Genomic DNA, 6,857 nt, shown 5'->3' on the forward strand with positions numbered 1-6,857 from the left:
AATATGAACCATGTGTTAAAGTTAATTATTCCCCTACTTATGAACCTTGGTAGCCACTTGATATCAAAATGGACACAAAAGTACTACTTAATTGGTAGATTTTGGTGGAATTTGCATCATGTGCTGCATAAGATAATGATGTAGTGTAGATAATTATAATGAGCTCTGAATATTTATATCATTGTTTCTTCTTATAGTAATAGTGCAAATTCTTACATGTATCTGAGACTCCCCACAACCCACATGAGGGAGCAGACATATATACATTGTTTATATTTTCTTAACGGATTTGATTGGACCTTGTCCGGTCGTTCCTAGAAAAAAAAAATTGAAAAAAAAAAAAATAATAATAAGACCAGAGGAAGCTAAAAAGCATACGACATTACATGAATCAAGAGTATATTATCTATTTTTATATTCCATATTTTAATCTTTCATATTTTCTTTATGAAATTTACATTAAACTAATTGATCTCAAGTTTTCCACTCATCCATCAAACTCCCCCCTCCTGGATAAACATGTAGGCAGCCTTTGGATCTCGAATAAGTTGCAGAAGAGATTTCTATCACAAATAGAATTTTTTCTTTTTGGTGTGTGTTTGATTGGAGATTGTTGCATACTAGATATTGTTATGATAGATAGAGGATGAGAGGAGTATTTGTATTATTTCTCACATAAAAGATGAAGAAAGTAGACCTATTAGTAGAAGAAGACTTTTAACTTTGTTTGAAATTTTTTCAACGCTCTTGATCCAAAATGATTTAAATACATCGCTTTATATAGAGGATTTTACAACCTTTCAACTACTTTCTACATAAAAGACTAAGAGCCATATTTCTAATTTTTATATAAGTGATACTTTGGTTTTATACATGTAGAAGAATTTTAAGTGAATTTCATAGAAAATGCTAAAAATCATTGCTAATAACAAGGCAATATTAATTTGATTTACAAATTCCAACATCTCCTCTTAAACCAAATCTCTTGCCACCAACCATTCTAAGCAATGTCTTCATTTTGTTAAATAATTCTGAATTAATAGGCTTGGTGAAAATGTCGGCGACTTGATCTTCAGACTTGATGTACTCTAATTGAACATTCTTTTCTTTTGCTTGATCTCTAATAAAATGGAAGCGAACATCGATGTGTTTGCTTCGTTCATGATAAATAGGATTTTTTGCAATGCTATTGCTGACTTGTTGTCCATATAGATCTTTGTAGCTTCATTTTAAGAATATCGAATCTCTTTCAACAACTTTCTTAGCCATCACATGGCATATATATCAAGATGCAGTTATATATTCTACTTCATATGGAGAAAGAGTAACTATATGTTGCTTTTTTGAAAGCCAAGTAAAAGCTGTATCACTCATGTAAAACATCAAGCCTATTGTGCTCTTTCGGTCATTAAGATCTCTACCCCAATCACTATCTTTAATTTAGTGAAAAATTCTTTTGGCGGCTTTGAAATGCATTGACACGGACTCCTCCATATATTGACTCGCTAGCCCAATACTATATAAAATATTATCCTCATACATGCCACATATCTTAGGCTCCTGATTCAACTTTTGAAGTAAGTAGGATCAACCACCTTATCATCATCTTGCTTTGAGAGCTTAATGCCGCATCCCACCAGTGTACCAACTAGTTTACAATCTTCCAATTTAAATCTTTTGGAGTACTTCTTTTTTCTATGCTTATGAGATGAAGATACCCTTTTTACTTTGCTTCACTTCAATGCTGAGAAATAATGACATAAGCCCGATGTCCATCATCTCAAATTCATGAATCATAGTTTTCTTGAATTCTTCAAACATGAGTGGATTATTATCTGTAAAGGTAAGACCATCTATATACAAGCAAGTAAGATGTCACGATTCTCATTTAACTTCATATAGAGGGGCACTTTCATATGAACATTGGATACAGATATTTTGCTTAAAAGAAGCATCAATTCTTATGTTCCATGCCACAGGTGCTTGTTTTAGGCTATACAAAGTTTTTTTCAAGTTAAAAACTTTTGATTCTTAACCTTTCTTAACATACCCCCGAGATTGTTCTATATATATCTCTTCTTCAATATAGCCACTTAAAAAAATAGATTTAACATCATTTAAAAAATAGACTAACCATTTTATGTGGTATTTGAAATAATTAAATGAATTATTTTCATTTGAATAGAGGGGTGGATGCCTCATCATAGTCAACACTGGCATTTTTCTTATACCCTTTTGCTACCAACTTGGTCTTGTGCATTCTTCTTTGTCTTGCACACCCACTAAACTCCAATGGCTTTTTGTCCTTCGGAGAGAGAAATTAACTCTCATGTGTGTTTTTCTCTATCGCTTTGATGTTTTCATCCATAGCATCTTTCAAACTTTTATCTTACATGGCATCTTCAAACTTTAAAGGCTCATAATCTGGAAAGAGGCAAATAAGATAGAGTTTATTGGTAACCTTGTAGAGTTCTCTTAAGCTTCTTATCTTTTGGCTCGATCTTAAATTATCTTCTTCTGATGATGATGAAATAGAAGGTGTTGGTGAAGATGGTGGCAATGGCTCTTGAAGTTGAATGTTTACATGTTCTTCTTCTTGAATTTCTTCAACCTTATTGTGCTAATCCTATTCTCCTTCTTCATTAAACTCTACTTCTCTACTTACAACAACTTTAGGATTGTAAGGGTCAAATAATTTGTAGGCTTTAGATTTAGAATGATACCCAATGAAGATGAATTTAGAGCTTTTGTCATCCAGCTTGGGCCTCCTTTGTTTGGGAACATGTGCATAGGCGATGCACCTACAAACCTTCAAGTGAGAGATATTCGGCTTCCTCCTAGACCATGTTTCTTATGGCATCTTCTTCTCCAAACTTGATGTAGGGCACCTATTCAGAATATAGATAGTACAAGCCACTACCTCGGTCGAAGACTCCTTTGACAAATTCTTACTTCTGAGCATACTTCACACCATTATTGAGAATAATGCGGTTTTTTCTCTCAGCCACACTATTTTATTAGAAGGAATAATATTCTATTAGTTGATGCTGAATACCATGTTCTTCACAAAATTCTTCAAATACTTTTAAGATGAACTCACCACCCTAATTTAATCATATATCTTTGATGGAGTAGCGACTTTTATTCTCCACTGTTGTCTTGAACTTCTTGAACATGCTAAAAACTTCTGACTTTTTCTTTAAAAAATACACTTAAATCTTTTTTGTATAATCATCAATGAAAATATGAAAGTATTAATATTTACCAAAAGATGTTGGGACAATGGGTCCACAAACATCTGTTTGAATTAGTTGGAGCAGCTGTCTCTTGTTCTAAATAATGCCTCTTGAGAAAAACTCCTTGGTTATTTGCCTAGCACACACCCCCTTCACAAAGTTGCTCAGGATAGTCTATGTGTATCAAGCCACAAACCATCTTTTTGCTAACAATTGGTTAAGATCATCAAAGTTAGATGTGTAGGGTTCGATGAGCACAACGGAAGCAAAATAGATTTTAAAATTTTTGCATAATAAAACTCCAAATACTCAAATCCTAATCCCAAGAAATGCTTGATGATAAACAATCACACACACACACACACACACACACACACATATATATATATATATGTATGTATATATATATATATAAGTATATATATGTATATATATGTATATATATATATGTATATATATATATGTATATATGTATATGTATATATGTATATGTATATATATATATGTATATATATATATATATATATATATATATAGGTAAGTGTAGAACAATACCTGTCACGCTATATCCAAAATTTTGACAGAGTTTTCACTCGGCATCTAAATGTTCACCATCCAACATTGATCCACATGGGAGTTGGTTCAAAACTCTCGCTTCTCAAAATTAGTTCTTTTTGCTGAATTCTTTCTCAAAGAATTCCTTCAGATAGCACAATACTACCCTAAAGCTTGGCCTTCCTTTTTCTCCTTCTAGACTTTTTCCTCTCTTCTTTTCTTTTCTCCTTGTCTTACCTAATTCTCTTCATAAGCCCTTGTCCTAAAGTAGACCTTTTATCCTTAAGAGGACTTTATCTTAACAAAGGAAGGAAGAGAACTATTGGGACAATAGTTGAGAGGTTGTAAGAAAGAAGAGATTGGGATGAATTAGAAACCCCAAGCGTGCCATCTATTTATAGGTGGCATGTGGATGCTTATCCACATTAACTCGCAACCCCCAAGGATTTCTCACACCCTCCTCAACATCTCACACCCATAATAAAATCTCACAACACGTGGATAAGCATCAAAAATTAATTTGAAGAGATGCCTTCTCGTAGAAAGACTCTTCGATGCATAAATAGTTCCCGATGTTTTTTCGAAGTGTCGCAAGGCTTCATAAGAGGTGCCCACTCTATCCAACGGATAGAATCTCATCTAATGGCCATCCAATGGTCAAGATAGATGGTGCCCAACCAGATTTAGCATGGAGATTTAAGAGATCATAACCACTTGGACTTTAAGTTCAAGTGCCGCCAAGGATAAAGGGGGGCGGCATTGGTTTCATCCTTATCCATTTATTTTCTGCTGATCCACGAAGCGCTGTGAAACAAAAGGAGTCTAGACACCACATAGACATCTAAAGTCTACATAAATAATATTCTTCATGGGAAAAATAAATGGATAGACAGAAGGAAGGGGCACCCAAAACCAAAGGGTGCCATATGTCATAGGTGTATAGGATAATCTCCACATGCCAAGAGATAAAATCTCTAACACGTGAGATGCCAGATAATTAGCACCAATTTCCTTAGCTCAACCAGCCAAGGGTCAACCTAATCCAAACCAATTTAAGTCTTGAGTCCAATCAAGTTTAATTAGCCCAAATTAAGAATCAAATTGAATCAAATTTGAATTTAGAAGCTAGGGTTTGCAACATGTGCTAGCATGTTTATTCTGCAAACATGATCTAATCCAATTAGATTTTTGATCAATTCTCTTTGTATATGATCCATTGAGTTTCATATCTAGCCGGTAGTAGGTTCGAGTACAAATTGATCTAATTTGATTAGAATTCTTTCTAACCAATTTAGGTCCAATCATGCTAATCCGATTTCAACAATTAGAATCTTTCTAATTGACGATTGAATTAAACTCTTTAATTTGATTAAATCTATAAAATAAGATTGATGTCTAGCAATATATTATTTCTATCCGAAAGATATAAAATTTTGATGAAAATATCAAAAATATCTTTCAATGATAATTTATCATGCAATTGAGTCCTGCGATCATACTGCATTCTGAATATGACTATTGTACATGAAATCACGTCAAGTCCAATTGTATATTCATATTTCTCTCAATCTTATAATGATGATTCAATTAATAAAATATTATTATTTTTTTTAATTTTTATTCTGCTTTGATCAAAGTCTCATTGAATCATTATTTGATTAGAGCAAATAGGATGCGATCTCCTCTTACCAAGAGTAATCGATTTCATGTTGACCTATTCACAACCTCCATACACAATCTATCATATCCAAAATATCCTGTACATGATTAAGTCATGAATGAGTATGAACCTAAATATGGATTAATGTATGCAAGGTTCTATGGTAGTCTCAGGACAAAGATTACTTGCACAACTTTCACTAAGAGAAATATCTTCTGACAGATAAGTAAGACTCCATAAGATATTCTCAAAATAGATTAATTCAGTGAACTCATTCTCTAATGAGCACCTATATCCTTGTATTAGTATCTCCACATAAGTAATTATGAGATCAATCACTCTCTCTTTCGAGCATACATAGGATGTGTTAGTCTTACTGAAAATATTGATCTTCGAATTAATGATTCACCGACTAAAAATATTTTAGATTAAAATTTTAAAATTTTAGATCTCACTAATATGATCTCATCATAATTCTAAAATCATTATCCTAATTTATGGGGTTCACCATAATTTTAACGAATATAAGATACAGCATATGATGAAACATAAATACCTTTTATTTATCCATAAAGTGTCAAGTACATGAGTCAGAAAGATTTAAAAAAAATTTATCAAAAATATAAATTTTGATTGACTTGTAAAGCATTATTCTTTCAATCTCTCACTTGCATTAAAGTCAATCACTCTTAAATTTTAACCCCATACAATCAAGGTGGCGATCGAACTACTGCTATGGTAGAGCTTTAGTAAACAGATCTGCTATATTATTCTTTATATTTATTTGTTCAGTGATAATATCTTATCTCTTGACAATCTCACGAATGAAGTAGAAGCATCCTAGAATGTGCTTGGATTTATGATGAGATCTCGATTTCTTTGTTTGAACAACTGCTCTAATATTATCACAGTAAAGTGGTATTGGATTCTTAATTTCAGAAATGACATCCAATTCAGTGATGAACTTCTTCATCAAGATAGCTTTCTTGATGGCTTCACTTGCAGCTATGTATTCTACCTTAGTAGTTGAGTTAGCTACAGTCTGCTGCTTGAAATTTTTTTAATTCACTACTCTACTATTTAAAATAAAGACATATCCTAAAATAGATTTGCTATCATCTGAATCGATTGAAAACAAGAGTCAGAATATCCTTTTAGTTTTAAGTCAGATCCACCATATATCAGAAAAATATCTTTAGTTCTTCTCAAGTACTTTAAAATATTTTTCACTACTTTTTAATGATCTTCTTCTGGATCAGCCTACAATCTACTAGCTATGCCTAAGGCATAAGCAACATTAGGCCTAGTATATAGTAATAGAACCTACTGCTGAAGTATAGAGAATAGAACTCATTCTATTCTTCTCTTCAGGTATCTTAAGAGATATCATCTTAGAGAGATATGCC

This window comes from Elaeis guineensis, chromosome 12, assembly GCF_000442705.2.
Source record: "Elaeis guineensis isolate ETL-2024a chromosome 12, EG11, whole genome shotgun sequence".
Classification (NCBI taxonomy): Eukaryota; Viridiplantae; Streptophyta; class Magnoliopsida; order Arecales; family Arecaceae; genus Elaeis; species Elaeis guineensis.